The sequence below is a fragment of the Engystomops pustulosus genome, chromosome 8, assembly GCF_040894005.1.
Source record: "Engystomops pustulosus chromosome 8, aEngPut4.maternal, whole genome shotgun sequence".
NCBI classification, from domain to species: Eukaryota; Metazoa; Chordata; class Amphibia; order Anura; family Leptodactylidae; genus Engystomops; species Engystomops pustulosus.
In genome coordinates, this window is record NC_092418.1 from 108,313,093 (window position 1) to 108,336,073 (window position 22,981).

Sequence of the window (22,981 nt, forward strand, 5' to 3'; positions counted from 1 at the left end):
CACCGATTTTTTTACTCACTGTATCTGTAGCTGAACCAGAAGCCTGATGGGAACTAAAAGATGAACTTCTTACCTTTAATATGATACTAGTAGCCAAAAATAGTGGCTACTTTCCCCTTCAACCACTAAACTTGACCTATCTTGTGTGAAAATGCGATGAAGAGTCATATTTTTCTGACTTCTTCTGACAAAAAAAAAAACCAAGTGAGAATTCACATAAAAGAGGGAATTCTAGAAAGGACAACTCATACCCTACCCGAGGGGAGTAGTAGTTTAGTGGGGTAAAACCTGCTGACAGTTTCCCTTTAAGAAGGACCGTTGACTGGCATGGACAGATCACATCAGACTTATTTGAACTGCAGATGCAGCAAAAATTTTCCAAATTTTGGCACAAATCTACAGCTGCCCGTGACCATGTATAGAAATTCGCTTAGAACCGATCACGACTTTTGGAGACTTAAGACCAGACGCCACAAGTATCAATAAGGGAAAACCACTAAGATGCATCCGACCAGCAGAAAAGCCAAGAAGAGTCCCAAAAAACAGACGGGCAAAGCCGAGCGTCTGATACATGTGCCCTCTGCCGTCCTCCGCAGTCACTGAGTGTCCTGGTAATATATGGAGCCGCTCCACCGCTGATATCAATATGACTATCGCCTGGAGTTGCCCTTGAAGCAGAACAATCCAAAGCGAATGAAATCTAACGCACGGATCTCCTGCGCGGCATAAACATGTCACTTCCGATTCGCCCGCAGATGTGCATTAACGGCCCCTACTCTTCTGTCCCATTTCCCATTTATTTGCCCAATTAGAACATTTTACTGATTTTGTTTTAGTGAATCGCGGTTTTACCGTTTCCCTTTACAGGTTTATTTCTGCGGCTCGGTACAGATGATCTCATAAATTATTAGCGAGGGCATTAAAAGGAATGTGTCTGTGTATGAGCGCTGTGTATAGTGCTGTGCCATAATAGTCCCCTGATCTGAGCGTTACATGTGAGTGTGACTGTCATGCTGCCTAGGTATGGACACATTGGGGCTTATTTACTAAGGGTCGCGGATCACACCTTTGTCGGACTGTTAAAGGTTTTATGGATTTGCGCAGCTTTGACTGGTTTTTAACAGTTGTCTGTGCTGGGATCGTGTCGGACTGTGCACGGGATTTAACTTTCAAATTGTGTTGCTAGCCCAAGCACTTACATGCAACAGGAAGAAGAAGATGAACTCCAGGGACCTGAGCGGGGAAGCGACACATGCAGGATCTCGGGCGCAGGATCTTAGTGACTCCCCGCACAGGACATTATACACGGACAATGCACTTATATGCACCAGGAAGAAGAAGGTGAACTCCGGGGACCTGAGCGGGGAAGCGACACATGCAGGATATTGGGCGCACAATCTTAGTGACTCCCCGCACGGCGCATTATACACGGACAATGCACTTACATGCACCAGGAAGAAGAAGGTGAACTCCAGGGACCTGAGCAGGGAAGCGACACATGCAGGATATCAGGCCCACAATCTTAGTGACTCCCCGCACAGCACATTATACACAGACAATGCACTTACATGCACCAGGAAGAAGAAGGTGAACTCCGGGGACCTGAGCAGGGAAGCGACACATGCAGGATATCGGGCACACGATCTTAGTGACTCCCCGCACAGCGCATTATACACGGACAATGCACTTACATACACCAGGAAGAAGAAGATGAACTCCAGGGACCTGAGCGGGGGAGCGACACATGCAGGATCTCGGGCGCAGGATCTTAGTGACTCCCCGCACAGGACATTATACACGGACAATGCACTTATATGCACCAGGAAGAAGATGGTGAACTCCGGGGACCTGAGCGGGGAAGCGACACATGCAGGATATCGGGCGCACGATCTTAGTGACTCCCCGCACAGCACATTATACACGGACAATGCACTTACATGCACTAGGAAGAAGAAGGTGAACTCCGGGGACCTGAGCGGGGAAGTGACACATGCAGGATATCGGGCGCAGGATCTTAGTGACTCCCCGCACAGCGCATTATACACGGACAATGCACTTACATGTACCAGGAAGAAGAAGGTGAACTCCGGGGACCTGAGCGGGGAAGCGACACATGCAGGATATCGGGCACACGATCTTAGTGACTCCCCGCACAGCACATTATACACGGACAATGCACTTACATGCACTAGGAAGAAGAAGGTGAACTCCGGGGACCTGAGCGGGGAAGTGACACATGCAGGATATCGGGCGCAGGATCTTAGTGACTCCCCGCACAGCGCATTATACACGCACAATGCACTTACATGCACCAGGAAGAAGAAGGTGAACTCCGGGGACCTGAGCGGGGAAGCGACACATGCAGGATATCAGACGCAGGATCTTAGTGACTCCTCGCACAGCCCATTATACACGGACAATGCACTTACATGCACCGGGAAGAAGAAGGTGAACTCCGGGGACCTGAGCGGGGAAGCGACACATGCAGGATATCGGGTGCACGATCTTAGTGACTCGTGGCAGAGTGAATGATCATCAGACAAGGCAACTTTCGGGGATCTCCTCGGATTGGGTAAGTAAATGTGCCCCATTGTATGGGTGCAACCTGTAGCACCACAGGAACCACTGGCTGCTCTTGCCCGAGAGACCACCACAAAATCTAATGAGAATCTTCCAGCAGCTGACACCATGCCGTACTAGAGTCGGTGTCAAGTATTGTCGCAGAAGATCTGTGTAATCAGACCATAGTAGAAGCAGGACTATAAATATAGATTTATGTTCCATGATTGTAGCTGTACTTGGAGTGTGTCCTTGCACTGTTGTGCTCTATAGTCCCTGCAGGTATTGTGTAATCATACCTTTGTTTGTGTTGTTAGTAGCAGCAGGACTGTGTAACCATAGTGTTGTGCGTATAGACTGCGAATATGGATTTATATTCCGTGATTGCAGCTAGACTTGATGCACTTCAAATGTGTCCTTTGTGCAAAAGGACAGGGCATGCTGTGCTCTTAGTTTTTTGTGTGCTTCCACAGCCCTCTTCTAACAATCCGAACTCATGTTGTGTTAAGACCTGCAATAGCTTTTTATCATAACAGAAATGATGCTCTAGAGAGAAGTTCAATGCAGAGAGCTAAGGGCACAGCAGTGTGAGAATGTTCCTCCTAGACCAGCTGCAACCCTGGAATAAAAATCCATAATGCACAGTCCTGCTGATACTACCTAACATTATGGTAGTTTTGGGGTTATATACCACAGTTATGTCATGGGGCTATATACCGATTTCCAAGACAAATGGAGAAACATTTGTTTGAATTGAATAAATTTGGACAAGAACCGAATCTTTGGAAACTTCTACAAACAGAATCTTGTATGAATGTCTCATCGCATTACACATGTACTGGAGGACCAATGGAGACAACTGTATGGACAGGGCCACTAATTCCTAGGTAAATACTAGGGTTGAACGGACCTGAACCAAACCAGAAAGTGTGGGTTTGTGAGGAACATTCTGGGTCTGGGTCCCAGGCAGGAAGTTTGGGTTTGGTGTTTGGACTCACTCCCACGGTAACACCCATGATTGGTGCTGGGACGTGGAGCGACGATCCGAGGGAAAATGGTGTCACAGATTTAAAGGGGTAACTAGTAATGAGCGGACCAATTACTTTAAAAGCCACTGGCAGCGTTTAAATGGTTAAAACTCTTGATCAATGCCTAAACCCATCATGGGTGGTACCAGTAAGCGTTCAGGTTTGGGTACCAGAATCAAACCTTTGTTCAGGGCTTGGCCAAACTTGGCGAACCAAAACCTAAACAGGTCCATTCATCCCTTGCAAACACCAAGTTCGTGAACAGGGGCTTAACTACAGTGGTAGCAGCCATAGCAGCCGCTATGGGGCCCACAGTGTCAGGGGGCCCTGTCATCCTACCTGACATACTAAAGAGTGGAGGATGTGCACCATTATATACATATTATGCTGCACATTGTTGAGCATAACATGTATATAACATATATGTGATGTATATATGCTCTATATGTGTGTGTAAATGTGTGATACAATCACTTGCACGTGTGAGTATACAAATATGTATATTTTTAAGTGAGAAGGGGGGCCCTCTGCAGAAGCCTGCTTTGGGGCCCTGCTTCTCCTAGTTACGCCATTGGTCGTGAAAATACTAAAGAATCTTCCACTGGCCCAAAGGTTCAGGAGAAGAGAACCTTGGAGTGGACTCGGAGCTAGAGGTGAGCTCATCTATTCATTGGTCTGTAGATTCAGTACCAATCTGCCATTTTTCAGGTACTGAATCAGTGTTGGACCTTTCCTAATTTCCTTCAGACTAATCTTTTAAACTTTAGGTTTTCCTACAAAACTAGAAGCTTTTTATTAAATAATCCTATGTGTTTCAGGGGACTAGAGGGGGTTAAATGCCGATTTCCAGGACAATTGGATCAACACTGGTTTAGTCCCGCACCAAATCTTTTGAGAAATTCTCCAAATCTTCTATGATTGGATCATCTCTAGGATAGAAGTGGACCACTGAATACATTCACTGCGGGACCAATGGGTAGGACTATATGGACCACTGCGCCACTTTGCATTTTGGCTACTTAAAGGACATCTACCATCAGATTTGCTGACAGTAGATGTCCCAGATGTACTGGCTCGTCCTGTCTTGCTCGTTTATGGTAGGGTATGATCTTGCTCGTTTATGGAGTCCTGGGACATTGACTTTGTTCTAAAAACAAAGACTTTCGGAGGTGCTCAGGGCTACTTCACCTCTCGGGTCCTCCTCCTGCTATTATACACATGTCTCCTCCATGTTCATGGCACCTGGTCCCACCCACAGATCATGATGTCAGCAGAAGGGTGGGCGGGGCCGCGAGGCACTTGGGTGAAGTAGCCCTGAGCGCCTACGGATTATTTGAATATCTTTATAAAATCTTTTTTTAGAACAAAGCCAATGTCCTATGACTTCATAAACGCGAGATCATCCCCTGACAGACGCGACAAGCAAGTAAGTGTGGGCATCTGCCATTAGTAAACCTGATGGAAGATGTCCTCTAATAGGTGAACATTCTGAATATTTAGGAATATATAGAGAGGAATCTTCCATTGGGCTCAGGACCAGGCACCATAACGGGCACCAAAGATTGAGCAGAAGACAACCCCATATCCAGTTGGAGCCAATCATGTCGCCAGCACCACAGATCATGTGCCAACCCCCAAATGTGATTTCCCAAAATATTTTTTGTCCAGAACAAAACAAGTCTTTTCTTCCTGTCATCTCTGCTCATCTACAGTAAATTTATTACCACCAACTCTACGAAAAAATCTCAGCCGCACCAAAAAAAAGTCTCTATTCTTAGAAACAGCCGGTTTCAGCCAGAAATCTCTGTAGTAATTAGCTGCACATTATTGGATCATGCTTCTTCTATAAAGTCATTAAAACTTAAATGAAGTGTTCTAGTAACGCGCTGTCCTCTCCGTGTTGGTCTTGGTCGCTTTTGACTTTGCGGGATCCTATATAAAGCGATTTATTTTGCTTAACGGAGGGGACGGTTGTCGGAGAGTTGAACCAAAGGCCAGTCCTAAAGCAGTGGAGTAATTAGAGGAAAGTCTGACAGTTCTGGCGAGGCCCGGGCAGAGCCTGGCTCCATTGAGCTGGATTAATGACAGCCGCCGTCCACTGCCACCATAAGCATGTGATCATTAATTATAATACTCTGTCAATGAGATCCACGACCTTCGGATGATCGTGGGCATTTGTCTAAATTACATGAGAAACGCGCAAGTAAGTCATCTTCCACCAAGCACCGCTCTCCCATTTATTCATCCTAAGGACCATCGAGCAATATACGATGCATACTGTGCAGATGGAAGCAAAAACTATGCATGTCGAAGTCTTTGGTACACTCAGTCTAAGGGCCACTGGTAGGGGCTCCCGGGGCATGTGCCCCAGGGCCCTTTCCAGTGGCAATGGTAACTGGCAGACAGCTGACTATTTCTGGTAGTTATATGCAGTAAATGAAAAAAGTTAGTGGGGCCCATTTACTAAAGGTCCGCGGAGCGCAATTTCGTCGGGTTTCCCAACATTTTCCGTTTTGCGCCGCATCGCGGGATTGTGTCACATCGGTGCCGGCTTGCACCCGACAGAAATGGGAAGGCGTGCCGTCGGACAACCTGATGGATTTGAACTACGCTCAGGATTTAACATTTAGAATTGTGTCGCAAGATCAAGCACTTACAAGCACCGGGAAGAGAAAGGTGAACTACGACGGATCTAAGCGGGGAAGCGGCACATGCAGAAACTAGGGCGCACGATCTTCATGAATCGCGCCGGACTTCATCCTCGTCGGACCATCCGAATTGGGGATTGCAATTGGACCAGGTAAGTAAATTTGCCCCAATGTCTGTAGCTCACCCAAATGTTGTGCCGGTTCCGCACATCACGGAAGGAATGAGATCCAGAATGTCGCAACGGGAAATGATTAAAATTCTGTATACTTTATTGCAATCCAATAGATAAAAATACCGTCATCGTCACAATATGGTACAATGTAAGGTACAGAGGTTAGCCTTGTCCGGCCAACGCGTTTCCAGTGTCATCAGACACTCTTAGTCACAGCCATAAAATAATCGCAAATGCTAGCTTATTGTTATCACTTGTGATTGTTTGCCCAATCCGCCACCTTCATGCCAGTGGGGCGTGAAGAGGCGCGAAGGGGGGAGGGGTGCGACTGGCCAAGTGGAGGGCGCAGCCAGCCGTGAGTGGGCTGGCGCGGGGTGTTACTTTCCCTGCGCCGACGCACTTGCTGCTGCCGGCGTCTTTTCATATGTGAAAAGTCTCCAGCTACGTTTTTTCTACGCCAGACCCTGCCCGGTGTACAATAAACGCTTAGCAGCCGGCTGCCCCGATACATCAAGAGGCTTCCACCTCTTCATATATGCTGCTGTGAATATGCAGCACTGGGGCATGAGTGCCAGCATATCACAAACATGCCCCTATGTGTCTATGTATATGTGCAGTATATATAAATATATATAACCCCTTAACCCCTCTGCTACCACCCTATAATATTATCCCTCTCTCCACTTGATAAAAATAACCCGGTTGATACTTGTGAATCCATTCTGAAAGTCATCCGGGCGCTGCCAAATATCCAAGGGGTTGGGAAGGATCTGTCAGATTCCAGAGATTTAAGGAGGGGCGTAGGAGGATCTAAATCAGGAAATACGGAAAAAAATGGAGGAGCCGGTAATTAACCTAAGGCCTCGTCTATTCTTATCAACAATCTGTTCAACCTATTTTAAGGGAGAAGGAGAGACAACCTGACTATTAATACAGCTCCAGCCTTAGCACAATATTTGGTGACCCAGATCTCTAACCCTGGAAACCTTGGATGGTGACTAACCTTGGTCTCTATAATTTACGAGGAATAGTTTAAATTTTTTTTTTTTTTTACTAGGAAAAGCACTACTACATCTCCTTCTATTGGTCTTGTAACTATTCGGAACTCGAATAGTTTTCAACAAACGTTTTCAACAAACATGTTCAAAAATTTGGAGGGGCTTCTAATTGAGAAATCCCACCTTCAAATACATAATCACAGAGTTCTATTTTAATAAAGGGGTTTCTCTAGGCCACGGTGGGGGGGGTCTACAAAAAAGATTTTTTTCCTCTCCCACTCTGGAGGACTTGTTCTGTCTTATAATGCACACACAGTCTATGTAATACCGTATTTCCCCTATGGGGGCACTGCAGGTTTCCCTTCATAACTCATCGGATTGATGGGAGTCCAAACACAGAGAAATTTCTGACACAGTACAGAATATACAAAGTGTAAAACTCCTTTAACCTTTTTGGAAATTGACACATTGGGGCTCATTTACTTACCTGGTCCAGTCGCGATCCAGCGGCGCGTTCTCCGACGAGGATTCAGGTCTTCCGGGGATTCACTAAAGTTGTGCGCCCGATGTCCAACAGGTGTCGCTACGGCACCGAGGTCCGCCGGAGTTCACCAACTTATTCCTGGTGCATGTAAGTGTGTATCAAGCGGCCCTTTTTTTTTTTTTCTTTTTTTAATAGTGCGAATCCGTCGGGTTTTCTGACGGTCTTGCCCCCCGTTTTTCGTTGCATGCAAGCCGGCGCCGATGCGCCCCAATCCGATCTTTCCCATCCTTGTAATCACGAAAGGGATGCTAGTGTTGGCAAGTAACTGTGATGTTCAAGGGAACAATCCCAGAGGTGCACAGTTGTTGACTGCACTACTCATGCTGCCGCCCCCGTTTGAGTGGATTTCACCCTGAGGCGAAAGGCTCAACTTGCCTCCTGGTGCACTTATTTTCATCTTTCAGTGCTGTCCATTACTACCTAGCACTTTTCCTGATCTTACTGACTCATATCTACCATAGAAATTAGTTGAAGAAAGTAGTAAAGGAGTGAACAAGGAGGCAGAGCCCAAACCGCTCATTTGCATAGAGATGAAAATGGAATTTGTGATCATTGAGAAAGAGTAAAAGGTATATCTGGGAAGCTCATAAAATTCTTGTTTTTACTTGTTGGATAATTTGGGAGCTTGTAGACTTCTACATAAAAAAGTGATTACTTTATTAAAATTAATCAAAATTAATTAATTAATTAAAATTTTTGATAACTTTTTGTATTTTTTTAATTAATTAAAATTTTTGATAATTTTTGGTAATTTAAAATGTAAAAATTCATGTCAAAATGGGGTTCATCTTTCGTCCTTGTCCTATCCGATGGAAACGCCAGGTAAACAGGTTTTAATTATCGGTTTTCAGATCTTGTAAGATGTGAAATAATAATAATATTGTTGCAGCGGATTCTCCGGCAGACTTCCTAATTACCAATTACCTTACACAATGCTTGGAGTAGTACTAATTACACCAGTGCGGATCATGACCATCCATACAGTATGGCAGTACACGTTATGTAAATTGGGTCTCACCTACAGTCTAATGACAGGAGGTCACGTCTACCCACGTTTCTACAAAAAAAATACGTTGCCTTCAATTATGTAATAGGGAAAGGTTATTAACTGTTCAAACTCGTGTGGTTGACGACGGGGGAGAAATAGTCTGCAGCTTCCCTTTTCTGGCTTGCAAAATCTGCGAGTTGAACAGGTGTGTGTAATCGCGAACCGCAGCGAAGAGTCAAACTGTTGCCGCTCTAAAAAATTCCATCCTACGTGGGTCTAGAAGTTGCACAAGTTTTTTTTTCTTTATGACTCATTGCCATGAGTGTTACTGTAGGTGATTTCTATAATGGAGCAATGACAGCCGCTTTTCCTTTAACTTACTGACCTGTACTCAGTGTATTATAGGGGGGTCGTTTAGAGTGGAAATTCCTAATTATATGGCCCTAAGACCTCATGTACCCAAACAGTGGGGCTCATTTACTATGAGACCGCGGAGCGCATTTTCATCAGGTTTCCCAACGTTTTCCATTTTACACCGAATTGCCGGAATTGCCCACGCGATAAGATTTTGGCGCATAGGCACCGGCTTGCACGCGGGGGCGTGCAGTTGGACAAGCCGACGGATTCGGACAACGTGCAGGATTTAACATTTAGAATTGTGTCGCAAGACACACGCTTACATAGACCGGGAAGAAGAAGCGACGGATACAGGAACTCGGGGAGTGAATCGCGGCAGCTCCGAATCCTCGTCGGACAATGCACCACGGGATTGCGACAGGACCGGCTAAGCAAATCTGCCCCATTGTTTTCTCAGGTGCTACGTTTTTTGTGGCTCCATGTATATCTATGGCACATACACCCAGGTGAGGATTCCTTAGCCCCGTGTTTTAGCGCCCCTGAGAAAATTCTCAGATCAGGTCCTACTCTTGAGACTCTGCTCTCCCATAGAGGTCTATCGGGCTGTGAAAACTATGGCTGACACAAGGGGACACATTTACTAAGGGTCCACGGTCCGCGATACTGTCGGGTTTCCCGACTATTTCTGTTCTGCGCTGAATCGCACAGGGGATTGTGTCACACGTGATCAGATTTTGGCCCGTGGCCGTTGGACAATCTTACTGATTCGGGACAAACCGTGATACTTAAAATTCAAATTGGGCCGCAAACCCCAGCACTTACATGCACCGGGAAGAAGTCCGGGTGAACTCCGGCGGACCTCAGCGGGGAAGCGACACATTCAAGAAATCGGGGGTACGCTGTAAGTGAATTGCGGCAGCTCCGAATCCTCTTCAGACATTCTGGATTGCCAGACGCAACGGGACAGGGAAGTAAATGTGCCATAAAGTGTGTCATCAGCTTCTCATCCGTTTTTGGGGTGGGTTGCTAGGTAACAAACTCCTGTCATTTTGTACAATCCGCAAAAACAGATGACACAAGGACTGGTCTACTTTGTGGCCACACAATGGCCAATAGAGTCATTTTTTTGTGGCCGTAGGAAAACAATTTGGGTGTAGGAGTCCTAAGTCTTGGCTCTAACAACTAGTAATGCCCTGTTGTCAAATTATTCTTAGATTTCTATAAAGAATACATTGAAGGTACCCCCCCCCCCCCCCCATTAGAACTATATTATCAATATTTTCCCCATGGGCTTTTTATTTGTACTTTTTCAGGTGAAAAATGTTATTCTATCTGAAGATGAGAGTACAAGAAGTTTCCGTTGGGATTTGGGTTTCGGATGAGAACCTTGTGACCTGGATATATTGCCAGATTGACCTCCCTAGCCAACCAGCTGTGACTGTGATTGTCCAAGGGGAAACCTCTGGCCAATTTTCTGTATTGGCTGTTTGGCCACATATTTGGCAATATTTTCGGGTTGTGTGTGAAACCCGACTTATCCTATGTGAGGTTGACCACTCCGATCCCATGTATGTGAAGTCACTATGATTGATTGTTGAGCAGTGAATCATCTTACATCATGTAATTCGTGTGGAGTTGGATGCGCTGGTGACTGTTAGTCTGAATTGTTTTATTTGTATCTTTATTTTTTTCCTTTTTTTACACTTTTAATGACACATTAATAATGTGCAACATATTTTGTAGAATACTTTCCATACGCCCCCACAGAGCCGCCAATAATCCTCCCACTACTTTCAGACTCCTCTACGAAGTCACCTACTTATACCAGTGTTTGTTCTGGATGACTGAGCCCTACACATCCGGAATGTTCTCTAATACTCCGTCTGACAAATTCTCAATATTCACCACTGATGTTTCCTTGCATGGCAACTGCTTGGGAAATCACACCTTCAATTATATAGTATGAGGTTATTTTTTTCCAATTAACCCGTAGGAAAAGTCTTGTTTGGTGCATTAATCTATAGTATTATTACATTAGATAAGAATTGAATTTGTGAACTAATTCTTACTTTTTCTCATGGAAACACAGTTGGAATTGGTAAAAATGCCGCAGTTTTTGTCCTACTAGGAGGAGCTTAGGTAGAGGGGTAAAGTCTTGTTTATCTGGTTTCTTCTGCTAATATCTGGTCTCTAAATGTTGGTCACCATTCTACTAAATCAAGTTTGTTCCAATAGAGCCAAATTGTAGTCAACAAATGGCAATAAAAAAGCTATAGTTTTGCAAGAAAACATGAAATAATATTGCGTATTCCCCAGTGCACATCTGTAATAGAGGCAATGTTATTGGGCATATTGGGCCAGTTTATGCCTAAAGGACCCTCTAAATTTCAAAGAGTCCTGAAGATGGGCACTCAAAATACTCAAATTGTAATATTATAATATATTATAATCCATCCTTGGCTTTGGATACTTTAACGATGCAAACAATACAGAGAAGGTGGACACCAGCACAAAATAAGAGTGTCTCCAGCTCAACTCGGTCTAGCGGTAACAAATTCCTGATAGCACGGATCCAACTTGGCTGTCACAAGTTTAGCAATACGAAAAAATACTGCACGGATCCAGCTTGTTGCTAAGGATCAAACCACCTTTATTTTTCTTTACATGGCAGCCAGCAGCATATAACAGGTACACAGGATATAAACGTCGACGCGTTTCTAGCACAAAACCGTGCTCTTATCCAGGACCAGCTCCTGCATTTCTAATCTCAACTAGTTTGTAGGCAATTGCTTCTACATAGCTCCTTTCATGACAGTGCACTACATTTGGCCAGACAGACTTCCCACTTTTTTAACCAGATCCTAAAAGGCCCCATATTTCAATATCACATATTAGAACATTGAGATAGACAGGACCTATAGGGGTTGTTCCAATATTTAGTGTTATCACCAGAGTGACTGGTCAGATATGTGCCCTGCTGGGGGAGTCTTGGAAAATATGCAAAGTTTTCCAGGATGGGATAAGGAAAACCACGCCTCTTTTTATCTAACTTGTAAGGTAGCTCCCTTGAAATCAAGCATGACCTTCAGGAAGCCTAATGACATGGTGTGGGATTAAAACCAAACCAGTATATATATTCCAGAAGGTACAGACTCCCAACTGTAGACATCAATTTTTCGACCTTGTTGGGTCTCCTCAGTACAGGGTAGGGAACTGGTTTGGCTGGGTGAGAGGCTTGTGACTAGAAGTCTGCAACCACAGGCCCAACTATATACACGATGATACCAAGAAACTAAACAAAATACAAACAACAGACCTGCTCGTCTGAGCACAAGCGAACACCACAGCTTTCCCTTTCCAACGTAGTAAATTCCCAAAAAACAAACACAGTCACAGTCTATACCTTTAGGCTTGGTTCACCCAGAACAACCTTCAGTTCTATCCAGAGAGAGACCCTCCTATGGTGCAGATGTTCCGGGCGCAGGCTATCGAGCTGCATTAAGGTTAACCCAAAACCTGGATGAATCATCAATGGGGGAGCCATTGACCTCTCCATGCACTGCCTTACTATATATATATAATTTTCCCTAAGGAATCCAGTTTTTATGAAAATTCCAACTTTTCGGCCTTTTTATAATGTGCTAGCTACAGCTAAAAACCTAATTTTTACCTCTGCGTTTCCACTGAATTGTACAATTAGTAGAAGTTGTGAGCGGCCATTCCACCGCTCTGCATATTTATAGCTCAATCATTACACTTGGAGAGATCGGCAAATTACACAACTACTAAATAGCTTCCACCACGCAGCCGTCCCAAATTTACTTAACTTAGCTGCAGACGACGGAAAATGAGCGTATTTAGTGGCCATCTTGGGTGTTGTTGTTTAATTTCTTCATCAGGTGATAATTGTAACAGGCGAGCCAAACAATTTGGCTGGGCTCATACATTACTTTGATATCGCGGATAAAACGCGCATTTCGTAGCTGGTGACCAGCTGTTTTATTAAAGATCGTATCATTTCGGGGTGTTGGGAGATATCCTGTAAAAATAGTCACATACGGTAGAAGAAGAGCGTTAAATTGCTGTAGAACTATAGGAGAACGACACGTTTTTGGCTATAGGTGCCATTTGATGTTTTTGAATCTTTTTGAATCATACAAAAAAAGAAAAAGGAAAAGTAGAAGTAAACATTTTTTCAGTAATATCTCCTGGTAGTTCCAACAGTTCATCCCAAAAAAATCGAGACACAAAATAATGAAAACAAATTCCTTTTATCCTCACCGAAGAGGCGGAGCTTTCGGGCATTCTACCGGACCCCAACTACTTCCTAAACCATTTATAGTGCTATGAAGGTGATGGTAAGAGAAGTAGAAACATACCTTTGAGGCCATCAACTGAAGAAGCAATCAGGTTTTATACATATGCAAATGAGTTTGCAAGTGCAACCGGAACGAACTCTAGATTTGGCTACAGACAGACATGACAAATGTCAATCACGACTTAACGGTAACAATTGTACAGATGAGCCGAAATTCTTGTAGCTCTGTGTAGGCAAACCCTTCAAATTAATCCCGCCCCTGATGCACTTGGAAGCTTATTTGCATATCTCTAATTATCTCTTCATGGCTTTAGCACTTTGGGGTCTAAAAGCTTTGTTTCCTGTAAAGAGTCACAAAGCGCTCAGTGGTATAGGATACATTTATGGGGGTAGTCTAAGACTCTTTAAGCATCATATACTTGGAATACCTCTTAAGGTCAACCCCAGATGGATTCTTGTAAAAGATCTGATAAGGTGCTCTAACATCAAAAAATATTAGCAAATTTTTGAATTGGATGGGATTGTATGGAAAATCTTGTTTTTCATATGAGAGAGACTTGCACCTTTTGGGCCCATGAAGGCTCCCAGGCTTGGATGCCACCATATTCTTCTCCAACGAGTGATTTCCCCTGACCTATGCATAGGGGCTTAAGGAAGGCCCATAAGACCCTCTTTGGACTCTGTTGAGTTAACAGATCTATACAACCAGCTTATCACTTGACCCAATCCTCTTCCAGGTCCACAGATCATCCTGAGATGATTGGTAGGTAGATACAACAATGCAGATATCCAGATATGTTCTTAAGAAGGTAACATTTAAAATCTTCATTGCAGCTTATTAGAATCCATTAGATCCAAGTTACGATCCACATGTTTCCACCATCACGGCTTTAGACATGAACATGACTAAAGTCGGGATGGCTGAAACGCGTTGGTCATAACCTGTATCTAAAGGATTTTAACAAGCTGCAATAAAGAATTTAAACGTTACCTTCTTAAAGAGAACCTGTCATACAAATTAACCCACCGAAAATACTGTATATACTCGAGTATTAGCTGACCCAAGTATAAGCCGAGGCCCCTAATTTTACCAAAAAACCTGGGAAAACCTATTGACTCGAGTATAAGCCAATGGTGGGAAATACATTGGTCACAGCCTCCCCATTATAAACCTGCCGGACCCTGCCCCTAGGTATATAGCCAGCAACTGCCCCCAGTATATAGTCTGCCAGCCCATTACCCCAGTATATAGCCAGCCCCCTGCCCCAGTATATAAAGGTGAGTTTTGATATATATATATATATATTTTTTTTTTTTACTCGAGTATAAGCCGAGTTTGGGTTTTCAGCACATTTTTTTGTGCTGTAAAACTAGGCTTATACTCGAGTATATATGGTAAATACTTCATTAAAAACTATGGTTAAGAAGCCTTGCCGTTATCACTAAATGGTTTCCTTCCATGACTGCAATGTTTAAAAAAATCAGTTTGTACATTTATATTTACTTCATCTGATGTGTGTCCAATGTCACCACTTAAATACAATGAAGCCCTGCATATTCATGAGTTACTTGCATTGTTCTGCCTCCAAGTTCCTGATTGACAAGTCTCAGTGTGGAACTGAAATGGAACTTGAGTAAGAGCTCTGTTACATCATTGGCCACTTCATGTCATTTGACCAGGGCAACATCATGTAAGATCATTTTACATTTGCACAGTCTACCCCATGTATATATCTGATCCCATGAAATCCCAGCAGCCTCCATGGAGGATGGGGAGGAGTAGAATCCAAAGAGGTATGCTGTTATCATGCCATTATTATTCTATGTGATCGGATATATGCATAGTGTACAGTTTGCTAATGTTAGGAGGCTAAAGGAGCTCTGATAATGTTGTCCTGGTCACATGACATGCTGAGAAGAAGCCACGGGGAGGCATTGATGGAAGGAGACAGTTGAACAGAACATACCCCCTTTGATGCCTGGTACTATAACATAATTTTGATTTAAGGGCATATGAGGGAAACAATTTTTAGCTGAAGAAGGGTGTCAATTAGTTAGTAGGGCTCTATGGGAACCTGTCAGTAACTGTGTTTGTGAAAATGTGGTGACAGGTTCCCTTTAAGAAGAGTGCTAGATATCTGCTTCAATGTATCGGTTGACTTAATGGAACCTACCAGACTTGCGAAGCATGTACAACAAAGAGTGTAACATCCAAATCCACATGCATGCACATCCACACATTTTTACTGCCATTTTTACCCTATTTTAAGTTACATCCATGAAAAACATAGGGTAGGACACAAGGAAAACTGAAACTGGTGGAGAATCTCTTGCCATAATCTGCTGGGTCATCTTACCGTTAAGCCTCCACCCTTTGTTAGCATTGGTGAAGAAGGGATAAGGAGACAAATTAGGGTCATATAAAACTTATTTATTGATAAATAATATATTATAAGTGTTACTTGTTTAATTTTATTGTTTACTTTACTTTTCAGTCCCTTTTCCCCCTCCAAGTATCTGAGACCAGGGGAGAATCGATGCGTCTACAAAGACTTTTCTGGTTGGATTTTCTTTTCCCTGCCTCGACCGCGACCACCACATGGGTTTATAGCAGCCAAGGATAAATCAATTTGGCAGTCAACTAAAGAAACCTCCACAACAAACAACCGAGGCTTATTTAGAGAATAGCAGAAGCTGGTCGGCGTTCAAAGCTTTGAAAGGTGTTTTACTCCAGCGCCGAGCGGCGGCCACATTAATTGATGTCATCTCACTCACTTTCATTTGCATTCGTGGTTATGATATATGACACCGAAAACATGAAATTAAATTGAAATTGTATAATCAGACATTCCTTCATAGCGGGCCAAATATAATTACCTTTATAGATTCTGTCACCGGAATACTCCCCGGAATAGAGTATTTACAAAATGAACTCGGAACGGTAACTGGCACGCTCAGATGACGAGAAATGAAGGGGGTCGTACGGGTGTCGGAGACAGCCGTAGGGTTTATGTGGAGGACTTCCCATAAATACAACATTTATTACCAATTATTCGGAATTGTTACTTATCTACTTAAAGACACAACCACTGCCCATGTCCTCTGCTAGGGACGGAGCTTTGGACCATATGTATCATAGTAGAAGGTTGAATAAAGACAGAGGTCTACCAAGTCCAACCTTAACTTCTACAGATATGGGGACTCCTCTATAATGCATCTCACACGACTGTCAAGGTGGTGGTCAAGTCTACCCTACAACCCCCTGTCACCCCTTAGTATAATGCACAGCTATCCTCCCCCTCCCTGCCGACCCAGGGGGAAGAAACTAGAGTACAAAGAAGAAAACCAAGTCCGCTCAATAGAGGGGGTGCAGAGCCTCCATGGATCCTGGCAAGATCCTTCAGTAGCCTTGATGAAGGTGGTTCACACCGAAACATCGCAACTGTTTCAATAGACTTCACTCTTTTGGAAATTTGGACTTTTGGGGTGCTGCCTACACTTTTTTTCAACTTCTAGATTAAGAAGAGGAGATGAGCTGGGAGCTTGAGCGTTAAAATTCAGATTTGTCTGAATTTTACTTCAATTTGAAAAACTTGTTCAGGCCCAGACCCCAACCAGTAACACCTGTGATCGGTGCAGAATTTAGCATTAGCTGGTTACGCATAAATTCTCCCTACTTATAGCATTCCAGAGGATGAGAAAAACCCTACAAGAAAGATATTAATAATACTATTACATGATACAGATTCTCTTTGGACAAAGGAATTAGAAGTATAACAGGGCTTATGCATATTAGACGAGGTTAAAGGGAACCTGTCATCAGGAGACGTTTTTGTGGCTCACCCATGTCCCCATAGAGAATAGGGTACACATTGCCAAAGAGTTTTTATAATAAAACTGGCCTTTTCCAAAAAAAAAAAAAGTTATGTGAAAGTCTAACTTTCTGTATGCAGAGCTGTGTCCCCAGTCCCATGGGAGTGGCCAGTGAGGAGCGGTTTCCCCTCCAAGCCCTAAACCGCTCCATCCTTTTAAATGAATTAAAACCTCCCATGTTCCCCATATATCCTTTCCCCTGTCTCTTCAGGACATCAAACATGTCTGCCCCACTCTTTCCACTATAAAAACTCTTTGGTACACTATTCACTATGAGGACATGGGTGAGCCAGAAAATGGGTTCCTGCTAACAGTTTCCCTTTAAAAAGACAAATTCTGCTGACATCACAATCATCTAATGGGCATTCCCATTATAAGACCATATTGGGGGGAAAAGAATAAAACATGTTAAAGAGTCTTTAATAGCTTAAAGCGAACCTCTCAGCAAAAATGGACCTAAACTCTATTAGAGCAAAGTTCTAGTTCTGAGCTATAGTGGCTATGGGAAGTCTGTAGTAGTCTAAGACACACCCCCTATCTCATCATTGTTTTAGGCTACTGCTTTCTCCTTCCTCCTGCACATCCTACTTTTCTGATTGGTTACTGGGTATAAGCACAGGTTTATCCAATAGGCTTCTTACAGATTTAGTTTTTGGGTTGGAAACTTTAAAGGAAACCTACCACCAGGGATCTACCCATTAAGTTAGATCCGGCAGTAGCTGCATCTAACGAATATAAGGATAGCCCCTTTTTAGGGCTAATCCTTTAGTCCCCACAATCTTTCAGAAAGTTTAAAGGCCTTGATATGCAAATTTTCTAAAGAGGCTTCTGGGGCGTGGAGTAGCCGCTCCGTGTAGCCTCAGCTCTAGTTACTCCACGCCCCAGAAGCCTCTTTGATCCTGCTACCAGATATCTTCAGCACGCAGTTACAAGGAGATACTTGCACTCATCCGCGAAGCCGGAGTTCTGCGCATGCGCAAAACACAAGCCAGCAGCTGTACGATCTTGGCTCCAAAGCCAGTGATTAGCCGCATGCGCAGAACTCCAGCTTCATGGACGAATGCGTGCAGCTCCTTGTAGCTGCACACTGAAGATATCTGTTAGGAGGATCAAAGAGGCTACTGGGGCGTGGAGTAGCCGCACCGTGTAGCCTCATCTCCGGCTTCTCTAGCCCCAGTAGCCTCTTTAGAAAATTTGCATAGCAAGGCCATTAAACTGTCTAAAAGATTGTGGGGACTAAAGGATTTAGGTACATCCGTTAGATGCACCTACCACTGGATCTACTTTAATAGGTAGATCCCTGGTGGTAGATTTCCTCCACTTACAAATTTAGGAGAACTCTTCAGTCCCATCTAAAAGTTTTCCATACGTGGAATGAGGATTCCTTTCCCTATATTTCCTATGGATACTGATCGGAGCCAACACATAATCCAGCGTCAGGCTCTGACTTCCACAATAAATCCGCTCTGGGTGAACTTTGACAAGTGAGAACAATATCGTATTATTGACACATGTTCTCCGCTTTCATAAACCTGGTGATGGGTGATGAAAATGTCATAAAATCAGCAACTCCGGGGCTGCGCGCGTTTTATGACCAGTAGTAGGAGAAGCTGATGCATACCCAATCCTTTTTTAATATCTGTTTTACTGGAGGAAACTATCGCTAAATGGAGGAATAACTTAGATCCAGTCACCTGATAAATCCGCGCTCCGTGCCGCAGCTCCGTGTGCACGAAAATAGGACATTTATATGGGCGAGGACGCGATGGGAAGCAGCAAATTACCCTCATCTGTCACATTGTGTCAGTCGTTTGAATATGACACTTTCCGGAAAAACATGAAATGATTTCACAGCTTTAAGTTTTCCTGTAGATCTCAAAGTTATGCTCCTTGTCACAGTAAATTCTATCAAATATCATAAAACGTGTCTATTTCTGAGTACACGAAAATATATGGCGCCTTTTATGTCTGAGCTCCCAAAAAGGTTTAGAGGAGAATAATCCCGGTGGTGGAAGTGGGGATTTTTTTTTTTTAAGGAACGGAGTTCGGATGCGTCGCTATGGAAAAAGTACGTCTTCAATCACTGATGAAAGGTTCAATGACATGTAAAATATACAGCAATGTCCGACGGGGGGTGAAGTCATGGAGCAGGTTCAGTAAACACAACATAATGGAAAGCAGTCGTGTGCCCGACCATCCCCGCTCACATGTAACTACTGTGTTTCTTAAAGGGGTTTTCCATCTTGATGATACTGAAGAACCCTCCTTTCAATAGGACATAGATATCAGATCAATGCGGTTCCACGGCCTATGTAGTAGATTGCAGACAGCATGTTATAGAGCAGGAGCAGCTCAGCAACAGAAATCTGCAGGATTTGTGTTGTAGAGCAGGAGCAGCTGAGCTGATTACGTATAGTTTTCTATCTACAGGCAGCATGTTATAGAGCAGGAGGAGTAGAACAGATTGTATATAGTGTCCTATCTGCAAACAGCATGTTGTAGAGCAGGAAGAGCTGAGCAGATTATAAATAGTGTCCTATCTGCAGGCAGCATGTTATAGAGCAGGAGGAGCTGAGCAGATTATAAATAGTGTCCTATCTGCAGGCAGCATGTTATAGAGCAGGAGGAGCTGAGCAGATTGTACAGTGTCCTATCTACAGGCAGCATGTTATAGAGCAGGAGGAGCTGACCAGATTGTGCACAGTGTCCTATCTGCAGGCAGCATGTTACAGAGCAGGAGGAGCTGAGCAGATTGTACATAGTGTCCTATCTGCAGGCAGCATGTTATAGAGCAGGGGGAGATGAGCAGATTGTACATAGTGTCCTATCTGCAGGCAGCATGTTATAGAGCAGAAGGGACTGAGTAGATTGTACATAGTGCCCTATTTGCAGGCAGCATGTTATAGAGCAGGGGGAGCTGTGCAGATTGTACATAGTGTCCTATCTGCAGGCAGCAGGTTATAGAGCAGAAGGGACGGAGTAGATTATACATAGTGTCTTATCTGCAGGCAGCATGTTATAGAGCAGGAGGAGCTGAGCAGATTGTACATAGTGTCCTATCAGCAGAAATCATGTTGTAGAGGAGATTAGCTAACCTCACCTGCTGCCTGCAGATAGGACACAATGGACAAACTGCTGAGCTGCTCCAAAATTGCTGTCTGCAGGTACAAAAATATGTACAGTCTGTGCAGCTCCTCCTGCTCTGTCACATTCTATGTCCAGATAGGACACTGTGTACAATCTCCTCAGCTCCTCCTGCTCCATAACATGCTACCAGCAGATAGGATACTATGTACAATCTGCTCTCCTTCTCCTGCTCTATAACATGCTGCATGCAGATATGACACTATATACAATCTGCTCAGCTCCTCCTGCTCTATAACATGCTGCCTGCAGATAGGACACTATGTACAATCTGCTCAGCTCCTCCTGCTATATAACACGCTACCTGCAGATAGGACACTATGTACAATCTGCTCAGCTCCTCCTGCTCTATAACATGCTGCCTGCAGATTGGACACTATGTACAATCTGCTCAGCTCCTCCTGCTATATAACACGCTACCTGCAGATAGGACACTATGTACAATCTGCTCAGCTCCTCCTGCTCTATAACATGCTGCCTGCAGATAGGACACTATGTACAATCTGCTCAGCTCCTCCTGCTCTATAACATGCTGCCTGCAGATAGGACACTATGTACAATCTGCTTAGCTCCTCCTGCTCTATAACAGTAACCAGTGTACAATGTACTATGTACAATCTTTGCAGCTCTTCCTGCTCTATAACATGCTGACTGCAGATAGGACACTATGTACAATCGTCTCAGCTCGTCCTGCTCTATAACATGCTGCCTGCAGATAGGACACTATGTACAGTCTTTGCAGCTCTTGCTGCTCTGTAATATGCTGCAGTGCATTGTCCACGTGACAGGTTTCCTTGTATCACACTGCATTGAGCAGGGAGCGCTGTATAGCGGATATTCCCCATCTTGGCATAGCGTCCGACCATCTGATTGCATTCAACATCTCCCAAATGTGTCGGGCACTCGCTCCTGACACGGCCGAATCAAACATCTGCATTCTACCTTTGAACACATCACAGTAAATTAGAAAATCAAGGTCGTATTAGCTTCACTTTCAAGCAATTCCAATGTTTAGAAAACGTCTGGACCCGAACTGCAATGATGTGTGTTTGCAATTTACTGCGTTTTAGTGACAAAACGAGCTGGAAGCCTAAAACATTACGTCTGGAATTTATAGCCCGGCCCCACTTACCTTACTGGTGCGTCCCTCGCTGTCCAGGTCACTAGTGAGATCATTCTTGAAGCTTGGAAATAAATGAAAAGACATAAAACGGGAGAAATGTCGCCTGCGTAAAGCACCGGGAGAACTGATGACATCACTATAACACTCCAAGACACAGTGACATCATCGGGTCTTCCAAATTTATAGGCAACATTCTCTAAATTCTCTAAACTTTGTCCTTTTAGGTAATTGGACTATAATTCTACCCCAAGAAGAATAAGACAGGGCGTAAAATCACTAGTCTTGTCCTACCTGTTCATGTGATACAATTTTGGGGGGATGTATCGGGGCTTATGTGTCAGCTCTCTGGCGTACAAGCCCTGAAATAGGCAGAATTTTTGGCGTATGGGCTTGAATTGCGCCTATTTACCCCCTTGTACTACCTCCACCAGTCGGAAACGTCTCAAGCCGGTCACTGCCTGAACCTTCAGGACTGCTATACGACCCCAGCTGTATGTACCAAGAGGCAAAAGCCTCCTGATGGATCCAGAAAGATACAGAGGAAGGGGGCAAAATGTGACCCAACATATGACAAATCCACCCCCCACCTTTGTGCCGAATTCAGTGATTTGCTCAACATCATATTGACCTCGGTCAATGGACATACAGTAGAGTAGTTGCTACATTGACCAATTGAGCTTGACCCATCATTTATAGGATTCATAAACTTTCATGGAGTCTTCTGATCTAACCAATGTTGTAGACCATACATAATACCACCATTCTCTCTTCGACAAGACATGAGAAGCTCTGGACCATGCCAAGATGGAAGGTTGCGTCTATGTAGGACATCTGAGTTCACTTTGTAAAGGAGACCAATATGATCTACAGTAGGTAGGTCCCAGTTAACAGGTACCCCCTAGGTAAGAGAGAGGGCTATTGGGTGCCAACCACATCAAAAATAATGCGATCTCCATCATTTGAGAGATGATTTGAGGTTCTCCATCATTTGAGAGATGATTTGAGGTTCTCCATCATTTGAGAGATGATTTGAGGTTCTCCATCATTTGAGAAATGATTTGAGGTTCTCCATCATTTGAGAGATGATTTGAGGTTCTCCATCATTTAAGGTGGAGTAAAGACCAGCAGCTGGGGTCAGCCCTCAAAACTTTGGGCCTTGTTGCATGGCATGGGGACCATGACCATCAGAAATATCTGACCACTATGGCGTTGTCTTCTTCTGAAGAGC

The 22,981-nt window shown here is 44.0% G+C and overlaps 1 long non-coding RNA gene across 1 annotated transcript in view; it reads right to left on the reverse strand.

The window, feature by feature from the left end:
- Positions 1-21,852, reverse strand: part of LOC140076020 (uncharacterized) — a 68,608-nt gene extending 46,756 nt beyond the window's left edge. Inside the window, exon 1 of the long non-coding RNA XR_011849496.1 lies at positions 21,763-21,852. This is a non-coding gene — a long non-coding RNA (uncharacterized lncRNA). The remainder of the gene's footprint in view (positions 1-21,762) is intronic.
- Positions 21,853-22,981: the final 1,129 nt, after the last annotated feature.